We start from the raw sequence: 14,216 nt of genomic DNA, 5'->3' as shown, positions 1-14,216 counted from the left end.
TCATCACCCAGTTGCCCCTGAAGTGATATTAGCACATGAGCTCAACAAAACAAACAAAGACCATGAGTAGCCTCTGATGTGGCGAAAAATACTCGGTTTTGACACAGTGGAAATTAGGAAAATTGCACATTTAAGGCCTCAAGGTTGCATTGTGTTTATTCTATAGATGTGAACGTTTGTAGACATTAACAACTGTCCATCTTTGTTAATTGTAATTTTTCCACTATACAGGCTTTTTGCATTGCAGAACATTTAGTCTTGGAGAAACTGTAGAGAGGAGTGATACTTGTATATTGCATGCTACCAGCTGCACTGTAGGGTGTTCTACGCTTTGTTACTTAAAGCAGGCCATCCCTCTGGCCTCAGGCGCTGCGATTGTTTCGTCTGACTCCTATCTTAGTTGGCTAATGATGCATGATGACTCACATAGAAAGCAGTGTGCTTCACTATGTTTATTAGTCACGTTTATGAGTTGCATCGTCTTTCCTGCGTTCGGGCTAGAGTGGCGTACCACAATGTTCAGTGGGTTTCAATACTGTTCATGTTTTTATTAGCTTGTGTCATACACCAGTAATGGGAAGTTTGGCTGTTTTTACTGACTCTGATCTATTCAACTCATTCAGTCAAAAAAAGTTAATTCGTTCATTTGATTCAGTAATGCCCAGTGCACGCAGGACCCCCTACTGGCAAACTATGAACTAAAAACTTGAAAGAATCATGATTCTACAAGCCTCTAGTATCAGACCTCAGGATAAGACCCAGATGCAGACAGTTCGAAGTAACAAAAGTTTATTACAACAACAGGGGCAGGCAAGCAACAGGTCAATGGCAGGCAGAGGTCAGTAATCCAGAGCAGAGTCCGAAAGGTACAGAACGGCAGGCAGGCTCAGGGTCAGGCAGAGGTCAGACCTGGAAAGAGGAGACAGAGGGCTGTGAGACAGAGGTTTAATCCTTGATATATGAAATGTGGGATGTATACTGAGGGTGCGGGGCAACAGAAGACGAACAGCAGAGGGGTTAAGGATCTTGGAAATGGGGAAAGGGCCGATGAAACGGGGGGAAAGTTTGCGGGACTCTACCTGGAGGGGCAGATCCCGAGTGGACAGCCATACCCTCTGCCCAAGACGATAGCGGGGAGCCGGGGTCCAGTGGCGGTCCACCTGTCGACGATACCTGGAAGTGGTCTTGAGAAGAGCATCTGGACCGAGCTCTCTTCCAGGTACGCCGACAGCGGCGAACGAACATCTGGGCATGTTGACCTCTTCCTCTTGCTCCAGGAAGAGTGGGGGCTGATAACCCACGGAGCACTCGAAGCACTCGAATGGTTGTAAAGTCGTCTCAAATAAAACTGTGAAGGACCTAGGCGTTACTCTTGACCCTGATCTCTCTTTTGACGAACATATCAAGACTGTTTCAAGGACAGCTTTTTTCCATCTACGTAACATTGCAAAAATCAGAAATTTTCTGTCCAAAAATGATGCAGAAAAATTAATCCATGCATTTGTTACTTCTAGATTAGACTACTGCAATGCTCTATTTTCCGGCTACCCGGATAAAGCACTAAATAAACTTCAGTTAGTGCTAAATACGGCTGCTAGAATCCTGACTAGAACCAAGAAATTTGATCATATTACTCCAGTGCTAGCTTCCCTACACTGGCTTCCTGTTAAGGCAAGGGCTGATTTCAAGGTTTTACTGTTAACCTATAAAGCGTTACATGGGCTTGCTCCTACCTATCTTTCCGAGTTGGTCCTGCCGTACATACCAATACGTACGCTACGGTCACAAGACGCAGGCCTCCTAATTGTCCCTAGAATTTCTAAGCAAACAGCGGGAGGCAGGGCTTTCTCCTATAGATCTCCATTTTTATGGAACAGTCTGCCTACCCATGTGAGAGACGCAGACTCGGTCTCAACCTTTAAGTCTTTACTGAAGACTTATCTCTTCAGTAGGTCATATGATTGAGTGTAGTCTGGCCCAGGAGTGTGAAGGTGAACGGAAAGGCTGGAGCAACGAACAGCCCTTGCTGTCTCTGCCAGGCCGGTTCCCCTCTCCACTGGGGTTCTCTGCCTCTAACCCTGTTGCAGGGGCTGAGTCACTGGCCTGCTGGTGCTCTTTCATGCCGTCCCTGGGAGGGGTACGTCAATTGAGTGGGTTGAGTTACTGACGTGATCTTCCTGTCTGGGTTGGCGACCCCCCCCCCCCTTGGTTTGTGCTGTGGTGGAGACCTCTGTGGGCTATACTCGGCCTTGTCTCAGGATTGTAAGTTGGTGGTTGGGGATATCCCTCTAGTGGTGCGGGGGCTGTGCTTTGGCGGAGTGGGTGGGGTTATATCCTTCCTGTTTGGCCCTGTCCGGGGGTTTCTTCGGATGGGGCCACAGTGTCTCCGGACCGCTCCTGTCTCAGCCTCCAGTATTTATGCTGCAGTAGTTTATGTGTCGGGGGGCTGGGGTTAGTTGGTTATACCTGGAGTACTTCTCCTGTCTTATCCAGTGTCCTGTGTGAATTTAAGTATGCTCTCTCTAATTCTCTCGTTCTCTCTTTCTCTCTGAGAACCTGAGCCCTAGGACCATACGTCAGGACTACCGGGCATGATGACACCCTGCTGCCCCCAGTCCGCCTGGCCTTGCTGCTATTCCAGTTTCAACTGTTCTGCCTGCGGCTACGAAACCCCTACCTGTCCCAGACCTGCTGTTTTCAACTCTAAATGATCGGCTATGAAAAGCCAACTGAGAGACCTGAGCCCTAGGACCATACGTCGGGACTACCGGCCGTGGTGACTCCTTGCTATCCCCAGTCCGCCTGGCCTTGCTGCTATTCCAGTTTAAACTGTTCTGCCTGCGGTTATGGAACCCCTACCTGTCCCAGACCTGCTGTTTTAAACTCTAATGATCGGCTATGAAAAGCCAACTGAGATTTATTCCTGATTATTATTTGACCATGCTTGTCACTTATGAACATTTTTGAACATCTTGGCATGGTTCTGTTATAATCTCCACCCGGCACAGCCAGAAGAGGACTGGCCACCCCTCATAGCCTGGTTCCTCTCTAGGTTTCTTCCTAGGTTTTGCCTTTCTAGGGAGTTTTTCCTAGCCACCGTGCTTCTACACCTGCATTACTAGCTGTTTGGGGTTTTAGGCTGGGTTTCTGTACAGCACTTCGAGATATTAGCTGATGTAAGAAGGGCTATATAAAATAAAATTGATTGATTGATTGATAGACACATAATGACCGGCAGTTCCGCAATACAGACAACTCTGGGTGTTAAGTCTGCGTAAGTGTTCGGCTGGAGACAGCCTAGCTCTGCCGAATTGCATCGGCTCCGAAAAAGGCGAGTCGGCAGACCTCAGAGACTCTCGGGGGATATTGGGTAACCTCGGATCCTCTCGGGGTTGTAGACGCCGGGGACTTCCGGAGTTCCTCGGAGGCAAGGTGGGATCCTTGGGCGAGCGATTGGGACTGGAATCAGACCCTCCCGCAAAGCGTTCCAGAGGAGGTAAGCAGGGTTCTTGGGAAGCTGGGATGGCCTGGAGAGACACATTGCTGACAGTGGTGTTACTGGGGGGCTGGGAGGCTACTGTCGTGGCTGGCTGCCTCACAAATAATCTGCGTAATTGCTCCAGCAATGTATTCAAGGTACAGTCATGGCGTTCTGCCAAGGTCTGTAGTCCGTCCATAAGACCTCGAAGTAACTCCTCGTGTCTCCCAATGGTGGCTCCTTGGGAGAAGATGGCGTTTGTTAGCTGATCCGAGTCTGCTGGGTCAGTCATGGCCAGTTCGTACTATCAGACCTCAGGATAAGACCCAGATGCAGACAGTTCGAAGGCAAGCAACAGGTCACGGGCAGGCAGAGGTCAGTAATCCAGAGCAGAGTCCGAAAGGTACAGAACGGCAGTCAGGGTCAGGGTCAGGCAGAGGTCAGTAATCCAGGGCAGTGTCACAAGGTACAGAACGGCAAGCAGGCTCAGGGTCAGGGCAGGCAGAATGGTCAAAACTGGGAAAACTAGAAAACAGGGACTAGAGAGAAAACAGGAGTACGGGAAAAACGCTGGTAGGCTTGACGAGACAAGATCAACTGGCAACAGACAAACAGAAAACACAGGTATATATGCACAGGATAATGGGGAAAATGGGCGGCACCTGGAGAGGGGTGACATCTTGTTTGCCATAGGGGGCTTATTGGAGCTGTCATTTGTGACTGAGAATTATGAAAGTGTTCTTCAAACAATGTACATTTGTGATTGCTAGGCATACAAATACGATTATTTCTTGATACCTTTGAAACAAGGTCTAGTTGCGGCCGCAAACGGACTAGATTGTGAACGACTTGGTGGAATGCCATTGCTTGACTGCGCGAGGGAAATTAGCACAACAAAATCATTTGTGAACTCCAGAAGCCCCCCAAATGATTAGTTCATTCTCAAGTTCGAGTGTTGAGCAGAGGCAGGCTGTGTATGTTTTGGTAGAAAGCTGTGTTCATTGACAACATTCAATAATCAATTAATTGCATTCATTATTGCACCATGCAATCAATTATGAGTTCTATATATGCCTTTTTCTTCTCTATGGGGCCTGCAGCATGATCTATTTTCTGTGCTCACATGATAGACAGTTGTTGGTAGGAGCATGTCTCCGAAGCCGCTGAGCCGGGGGAGTGTGTATTGATCCTGCTGTAGGACTCATTACGGCCAGCAGCAGGTCAAACAAACAACTACAATGAAAGAGTCACTTGGAAAAACAAATTGAAGTCATTCAAAAAGAACAAATTGTTTGCAAACTGCACATCCCTATCGTACCCCCAACTCAGAGGACGCCATGCTCTGGCAGGGCCTACTGGCCAGGATGACTGAAGTGAGTCAGTCTTGGTTCATTTAGTTTGAAGAGTTCCTGTTCCCCTCTGCTTATGACAGTTTTAGGAAATGTTTCCATTGCTAAATGATTCATGCTTCTTATTTAATCACAGGAAGCTGTTTTAGTGGATGTCACTCTTGCCAGGCATTTAAAGCTTATGACATTTAGCTGTAATAACATATGTCATAGACACATATTTTAGCTAAGCTAAAGTCTAAAGTTTGATGTGTACACTGGCCATTATGAAGTACAGTGCATTTTACAACAAACTAACCATAATGATCATGTCTCTTTGTCCCTCAGCAAGAAAACCCCTGCTCCAGATGTGGTCAAGTCTAACCCTTCCAAACGCCACCGGGATCGGCTGAACGGGGAGCTGGACAGGCTGACGGGCCTCCTACCATTCCCTGAGGATGTGCGCTCTCGCCTGGACAAACTCTCCGTGCTCCGCCTCAGCGTCGGGTACCTGAAGGTCAAGAGCTTCTTCAAAGGTGAGTGTCAGTTCAAGTACCAGTCAAGTACCAAATTAATCAAACAGACATTGCTTGACTTGGGCCGGAGCTGTCCGGAACCCCGTACCGGCACTTCACATTTTTGGGGAATTGTGAACCGGCTCCTCTATAAAAACAATGTAGCCTATCGCTGGCCCAGATTCATACACCAAAACAAAAAAGGTTGATCAAAGCGGAATGAAGGCAGGATCTTCATTGAATAGCAATGGAGAGTAGGCATTAATTTCCTGATTCCGCTTTGTTCAAGTTTATTTGCAGCTAGTCTGTGAATCTGTGAGTGACAGTAGGCTGTTTGAGATTGAACCAGATTGAAAATGTGCCAGCCTGAATGACATGATGCGCTGTTCCAAGTTGTAAATTATGGTTTGTAAGGTCATCAAAAGTCATGGAAATTAGTTTAATAATTGTTGTTAGTGTAATTCATGAAAGCACACTTTTAAATATGATCAATAAAAAAACGACATATCAGCCATTATCGGAATTACCCTTCAGTGCATGTCTATGGTGCTGCATGTGTGCCAGTGCGAGTGGGACCTTGCCCAAGGAGAGAGAGCGCGACATTTCAGCAGCAGGTATAAAAAAATTACAGACAGACTAACTAGATCACCAATTCAAAACATAACTTGTAGCAGTTATGTCGCTAGTTAACTATAGCTAACTAAGCATTCATTTTGTCGTTGCCTTTCCACCGGCACTGTAGAGCCTAAATATATCTGCACTGTTGGAAAGCTGGGATTCCCCTCTATTAAACAGTAGCCATGTAATTGCCACAACATAAAACATATTCTAAGAATAGCCTAATTGACAAATAACTTGCTGTGCATAGATCTCCCCCAAAACATGAATATTTTAGCCTTATATATAAACATGTCTAGTTAGATATCTTGCTTGAAGTAGTCTACCTTATCCATTTGATCCCTGATTTATTGAATGAGGGAATAACTGTATAAAGACAAAAGTATTTGGTTGTAACGTTGAAAAAGCCTGCACACCCAGGAGCTCTCCAGATGGAGGGTTGACCACATGTTCACAACATGTGACTAACAGTGCAGTTCTATGTGGGGGGCTAAGTGCCTTGATCAAGGGCACAACAGCAGGAGGTGGTAGGGCTACATGGGTTCAGACACAGCAGCTTTGCAGTGTCAATAATGCTTACTTTTTCATGTAGGTGATAATAATAGACATGTAAATGTGGTTAAAAGTCATGGAGAAGTCATGGAAAATGTGTATAAACCATTATCAGTGAATAATCAGAGGTCTCTATAGTGTAATGTCATTTATGAATTTCGGTGAACATAGTCTAATGGTCCGACTTGGAAAAAGACAGCTCCTGCACTTCTTCCATCCCAAGTCAAGCATTGCAAAAAGACAATTAAGAACTTATATGGCATCAAAGATCAGTGCAGTCTCCGGATTACAAAGTAGTTAAGGAGAGAACTTAGTGAATAAATGGTGACGTGTACATTCTGTCCGTGTAAAAATAACCCAAGGAGAATACAAAGATGCAGCAAGAAACTAAAGCCTCTTGTGGAGGAAAAGCTAGAGGAAATGTTGTGTAGTAGACTGCAGCATTTAGCAGAGCATCAGCTGACCCAGGACATAACAACATGACAACAATGACACTAGAATCTCCAACACAGCATACACAACAGTACTAGGCCTTCCTTTGGCTCCCAGAATCACAACAATCCTACTATGGCACGCTAGGCCCTGATTCCAGTTAATTTCCCTGAACAAGGGCCATTTGTAAACACATCTGAAATAGCTATCTTGTATTTCCTTGTTCCGTGACTATTTTTATGTACTGTTGAAAGTCTGTGCTCCCCTAGTGGGCTGGCAGCAGGACAGCCACAGAGCGCGGACATGAATAAATCAAGATGTTGTTGTCTGTAGAAATGTGCCCAGGCCTGCCCCGTCACACTGTTTGTCTAACCTGGGTCACCCAAATGTTTGGAGCCTCTGGGGCCATTTTTACTTTCGAAGCAGACCACAACAAACGTGTTGCCAGTATTGCACTTGGTAGACAACATACAGTGCCTTGCAAAAGTATTCATCCCCCTTGGCGTTTTTCCTATTTTGTTGCATTACAACCTGTAATTTAAATGGTTTTTTATTTGGATTTCATGTAATGGACATACACAAAATAGTCCAAATTGGTGAAGTGAAATGAAAAAAATAACTTGTTTCAAAATATTCAAAAAAATAAATAACGGAAAAGTGGTGCATGCATATATTCACCCCCTTTACTATGAAGCCCCTAAATAAGATCTGGTGCAACCAATTACCTTCAGAAGTCACATAATTAGTTAAATAAAGTCCACCTGTGTGCAATCTAAGTGTCACATGATCTCAGTATATATACACCTGTTCTGAAAGGCCCCAGAGTCTGCAACACCACTAAGCAAGGGGCACCACCAAGCAAGCGGCACCATGAAGACCAAGGAGCTCTCCAAACAGGTCAGGGACAAAGTTGTGGAGAAGTACAGATCAGGGTTGGGTTATAAAAAAATATCAGAAACTTTGAACATACCACGGAGCACCATTAAATCCATTATCAAAAAATGAAAGAATATGGCACCACAACAAACCTGCCAAGAGAGGGCCGCCCACCAAAACTCACAGACCAGGCAAGGAGGGCATTAATCATAGAGGCAACAAAGAGACCAAAGATAACCCTGAAGGAGCTGCAAAGCTCCACAGCGGAGATTTGAGTATCTGTCCATAGGACCACTTTAAGCCATACACTCCACAAAGCTGGGCTTTACGGAAGAGTGGCCAGAAAAAAGCCATTGCTTAAAGAAAAAAATAAGCAAACATGTTTGGTGTTCGCCAAAAGGCATGTGGGAGACTCCCCAAACATATGGAAGAAGGTACTCTGCTCAGATGAGACTAAAATTGAGCAGTTTGGCAATCAAGGAAAACACTATGTCTGGGGCAAACCCAACACCTCTCATCACCCCGAGAACACCATCCCCACAGTGAAGCATGGTGGTGGCAGCATCATGCTGTGGGGATGTTTTTTCATCGGCAGGGACTGGGTAACTGGTCAGAATTGAAGGAATGATGGATGGCGCTAAATACAGGGAAATTCTTGAGGGAAACCTGTTTCAGTCTTCCAGAGTTTTTAGACTGGGACGGAAGTTCACCTTCCAGCAGGACAATGACCCTAAGCATAATGCTAAAGCAACACTTGAGTGGTTTAAGGGGAAACATTTAAATGTCTTGGAATGGCCTAGTCAAAGCCCAGACCTCAATCCAATTGAGAATCTGTGGTATGACTTAAAGATTGCTGTACACCAGCAGAACCCATCCAACTTGAAGGAGCTGTAGCAGTTTTGCATTGAATAATGGGCAAAAGTCCCAGTGGCTAGATGTGCCAAGCTTATAGAGACATACCCCAAGAGACTTGCAGCTGTAATTGCTGCAAAAGGTGGCTCTACAAAGTATTGACTTTGGGGGGGTGAATAGTTATGCACGCTCAAGTTTTCATTTTTTTTTGTCTTATTTGTTGTTTGTTTCACAATAAAACTATTTTGCATCTTCAAAGTGGTAGGCATGTTGTGTAAATCAAATGATACAAACCATTTTAATTCCAGGTTGTAAGGCAACAAAATAGGAAAAATGCCAAAGAGTGTGAATACTTTCGCAAGCCACTGTAACGGGATGTTTTTGATTATACTGTGATAGGGAATATGGCAATACAAATACTTAGATAAACAGGCCATGGAGAACATGATTCCTGAGACAAAATAAAAGTATACATAAATTATAGCTAAATACTCCAATCAGCATCTGTCTTGAGCCAGTACTGTATCTCGACAAAGAAACCATGTCTTAGTGGTTCATCTCTCTAACTCTTTCTTGGAATTTCGGATCATCAAATCTTTAACTCTTTTTACCTTGTTTTGTTGTAGCAATGATAATCGATAGGAAGGACTCTTGAAACAGACAGTTATGCTTCACTGCTCTCGGCACATCGGCGAGAGAAAGCTGCTTACGAATGCATGGCATGCTGGGAATCTGATTGAATGGAAAGAGCACATCCTCAACAGTCGTTACGTTGCCCTACTCCCCCCACCCCACCATAATTTGCAAATAAATTCATTAAAAATCCTACAATGTGATTTTCTGGAGAAAAAAAATTCTAATTTTGTCTGTTATAGTTGACGTGTACCTATGATGAAAATTACAGGCCTCTCTCATATTTTTAAGTGGGAGAACTTGCACAATTGGTGGCTGACTAAATACTTTTTTCCCCCACTGTAAACCTACCATTTAAATTATAGACTGATCATGTCTTTGTCAGTGGGCAAACATACAAAATCAGCAGGGGATCAAATACTTTTTTCCCTCACTGTAGGATGTCACAGTTGAAATCGGGTTTACAGAACTCTCTTATGGCCACTCTCAGACTGATCATTTCCTAAAGCTAGACCCTAACCATGTGCCAGAATGGGAAAACACATTCAAAAGGGCAACGGAGGACGAAGAGTAGGCTACGTTATGAATATGAAAAAGTTAGATTTCTACAAGATTATGACCCACTTCTTTAGCACAGTTTATCTGGGCTATAAACCATTCAGCTGAAAAAGGGATTTTCTGGAAATTTTTTCCTCATTTTGTCTGTCATAGTTGACGTGTACCTATGATGAAAATTACAGGCCTCTCTCATCTTTTTAAGTGGGAGAACTTGCACAATTGGTGGCTGACTAAATACTTTTTTCCCCCACTGTATTATAGAAGAAGAAATAAGAAATTAAATGGATAATGATTTGACTACTTAAAACATCACAGGCTGCCACTTACTCATATCGATAAATGGAGTTTTGAACACAGCAGAGGTGGAATTTACATAAGCGTAGGCAATGATAACATACTGAATATGGTCCAGGGCCACTCAGATTTTTTACCTAACAATGAGTGACTGGGATCGGGACAGTCACATACCAAATGTTTGGTTCTATATGATGCAAAGCAATGTCCAGTGACTCATAAGATGACTCATCATTGAAAAACCAACTCCAACAACGTCAACATGGCAGCCATTGAGGGTTAACAGACATCAAAGCCGGAGTGTTGGCAGACAAATTGCTGAGTCAGTTATTTTGGCGCCTCTGGCACAGCCACCATATCCTTTCAGTCTTCATGTCCTCTTACACTCTCAACCCTGGCCAGGACCATAACCCTGGCCATTGGTGAGTGTCGATGGGCAGTTTAAGCTTTAGAAAACCAATTACTTATTTATTCACATTCTCAGTGAATCCTCAATAACTCAACCCTCAACCTATAGGCGCCAACATGAGGTCCTGAAGGGGGCTGAGCATTGACAAGCTCACATCCCATAGATTTATAAGCTGTTAGAACTAGTTATTTAAAGTGTATCCATCTCTTCTCTCACTCTATTTAGTTCAGGAAAGTCCCTGTGTACAGTGCAAGGCTTGCTGATTTAAAGAATGGATAGGCTTGAAGGTGTTGAAAGGCGAAGCACAGCTCTGCTCATCTCAAACCAGAGGTGATGACATTCCTAAAGAGAGTTGACTCCTCCTCATACATCATTCCGCCCTCTCACCTCTTTCTCTCCCACACGAGATACGATTTATATTCCCTCTCATAGAGAAGTTCTTATCTCACCTTTGCGTGGGGTAAGCATGTGACCCGGTGATTCATAACCATTAGAAACTGTGTTCCATTCATGTTTAATTACACAGGTGAGCTATGAAGGTTTGAATGATGATTCTGGTCTGCGCTGTTAAAGTGGATAAAGAGGAGAATGATAAAGGTGTCTGTGAGGGAGGAAATGCCCTTTCTCTCTCTCGCTCTCTCTCGCTCTCTCTCGCTCTCTCTCTCTTTCTCTCTCTCGCTGCCCTGCCTTTTTTGTTGTTGATACTTTTAGCAGGTGACAATGGATGATAACTATACATGCTTCATACACAGTTGGTTTGTTGATTGTTTACACTTCTTTGATGCTCAATGCCTAAGTGGCTATTTTACGATTTAGAAAAGAATTAGAGGCAGGAGAATTAGAGGCATGAGACAGCTCCCTTTCCCTCCTCTCTCCTTTCTGCACTCGGAGTCAGAGGTCAAGGTTCAGAAAGTTACATAGCTTCCCCTTCACCTCTCCCCCGGCCCCGGCACCCTCCTCCTCTCCTATTCTCCCTCCTGGGAGCCCGTTTTCAACAGGAAAAACATCCCTGTCCCAAAGTGGACTGGGCTTTCACTTGGCTTACAGGAAGTTGAATAGATACGGTCCTAATATACAGGTAACTACCAAAATAAAGGAAACACCAACATAAAGTGTCTTAATAGGGCGTTGGGCCACCACGAGCTGCCAGAACCGCTTCAATGCGCCTTGGCATGGATTTTACAAGTGTCTGGAATTCTATTAGAGGGATACCATTCTTCCATAAGAAATCCCATCATTTGGTGTTTTTTTTGTTGATGGTGGTGGAAAACACTGTCTCAGGCCCCGCAGCAGAATCTCCCAGAAGTGTTCAATTGGGTTGAGATCTGGTGACTGAGACACACACACACTATTTAGGGGACTTTGAGCGGTTTGCATAGGGAGTGAAGTGTCACATTTTCTGGACTATGCAGACAAAGAATACATTTTCTCTACCTTTGAGCGACAGAGCAAATCCAGCAATCCTGGTTTAATCTCGCTGTGATACTCTCAGCCGGATTTAGAGCTCTTAACATGAAAAAATACTAAATAATTGTGTAGAATTGAAACACGACCACTTTCCCTTGGTCACAGAGGGACAAAATCACTGTGTGCGTAAAGCTGATGTTATAACGAGTCTGCAGACATCCGAATGGTGTCTCTGCGTTGCTCAGAGGACGGTTGTCAGTTATATGAAATGGGACCAAATTTGTACTGTCACTAAATATTATCATATTTATTATACAGTTATAAGAAAGGTGAAATCTTATAGTAAGTCGTTTATAATTTGAATGTTAATATATTTAGAAAGCATTTCAGTCATTTCAAGCCCTATTCACCACCCACTGTTGTTGAATAGGGAAAAATAATCAAATATGATTTGTTACAGTTGAAGTCGGAAGTTTACATACGCCTTAGCCAAATACATTTAAACTCAGTTTTTCACAATTCCTGACATTTAATCCTAGTAAAACTTCCCTGTCTTAGGTCAGTTAGGATCACCACTTTATTTTAAGCATGTAAAATGTCAGAATAATAGTAGAAAGAATGATTTATTTCAGTTTTATTTCTTTCATCACATTCCCAGTGGGTCAGACGTTTACATACACTCAATTAGTATTTGGTAGCATTGCCTTTAAATTGTTTAACTTGGGTCAAACGTTTTGGGTAGCCTTCCACAAGCTTCCCACAATAAGTTGGGTGAATTTTGGCCCATTCCTCCTGACAGAGCTATTGTAACTGAGTGAGGTTTGTAGGCTCCTTGCTCGCACATGCTTTTTCAGTTCTGCCCACACATTTTCTATAGGATTGAGGTCAGGGCTTTGTGATGGCCACTCCAATACCTTGACTTTGTTGTCCTTAAGCCATTTTGCCACAACTTTGGAAGTATGCTTGGGGTCATTGTCCATTTGGAAGACCCATTTGCGACCAAGCTTTAACTTCCTGACTGATGTTTTGAGATGTTGCTTCAATATATCCACATAATTTTCCTTCCTCATGATGCCATCTATTTTGTGAAGTGCACCAGTCCCTCCTGCAGAAAAGCACCCCCACTGCATGATGCTGCCACCCCTGTGCTTCACGATTGGGATGGTGTTCTTCGGCTTTCAAGCTCCCCCTTTTTCCTCCAAACATAACGATGGTCATTATGGCCAAACAGTTCTATTTTTGTTTCATCAGACCAGTGCAAACCGTAGTCTGGCTTTCTTATGGTGGTTTTGGAGCAGTGGCTTCTTCCTTGCTGAGTGGCCTTTCAGGTTATGTCGATGCAGGACTCGTTTTACTGTGGATATAGATACTTTTGTACCTATTTCCTCTAGCATCTTCACAAGGTCCTTTGCTGTTGTTCTGGGATTGATTTGCACTTTTCGCACCAAAGTATCAGTTTATCTCTAGGAGACAGAACGCGTCTCCTTCCTGAGCGGTATGATGGCTGCGTGGTCCCATGGTGTTTATACTTGCGTACTATTGTTTGTACAGATGAACGTGGTACCTTCATCCGTTTGGAAATTGCTCCCAAGGATGAACCAGACATGTTGAGGTCTACAATTTTTTCTGAGGTCTTGGCTGATTTCTTTTGATTTTCCCATGATGTCAAGCAAAGCAGCACTGAGTTTGAAGGTAGGCCTTGAAATACATCCACAGGTACACCTCCAATTGACTAAAATTATGTAAATTAGCCTATCAGAAGCTTCTAAAGCCATGACATCATTTTCTGGAATTTTCCAAGCTGTTTAAAGGCACAGTCAACTTAGTGTATGTAAACTTCTGATCCACTGGAATTGTGATACAGTGAATTATAAGTGAAATAATCTGTCTGTAAACAATTGTTGGAAAAATTACTTGTGTCATGCACAAAGTAGTCCTAACCGACTTGTCAAAACTATAGTTTGTTAACAAGAAATGTGTGGAGTGGTTGAAAAACAAGTTTTAATGACTCCAACCTAAGTGTATGTAAACTTCCGACTTCCGAAAAGTATTTGATCCCCTGCTGATTTTGTACGTTTGCCCACTGACAAAGAAATGATCAGTCTATAATTTTAATGGTAGGTTTATTTGAACAATGAGAGACAGAATAACAACAAAACAATTCTGAAAAACGCATGTCAAAAATGTTATAAATTGATTTGCATTTTAATGAGGGAAATAAGTATTTGACCCCTTCTCAATCAAAAAGATTTCTGACTCCCAGG

General features: G+C 43.6%; 1 pseudogene across 1 annotated transcript in view; it reads left to right on the top strand.

The window, feature by feature from the left end:
* The window catches only part of LOC311143311 (aryl hydrocarbon receptor-like), a 52,957-nt pseudogene that overhangs the window by 5,219 nt on the left and 33,522 nt on the right, over positions 1-14,216 (top strand). Inside the window, exon 2 of the transcript XR_014615552.1 lies at positions 5,155-5,342. The product of XR_014615552.1 is annotated as an aryl hydrocarbon receptor-like (transcript). The remainder of the gene's footprint in view (positions 1-5,154; positions 5,343-14,216) is intronic.

The sequence above is a fragment of the Coregonus lavaretus genome, assembly GCF_964263955.1.
Source record: "Coregonus lavaretus genome assembly, chromosome: 16".
Classification (NCBI taxonomy): domain Eukaryota; kingdom Metazoa; phylum Chordata; class Actinopteri; order Salmoniformes; family Salmonidae; genus Coregonus; species Coregonus lavaretus.
This window is presented reverse-complemented; position numbering and strand designations above follow the sequence as displayed.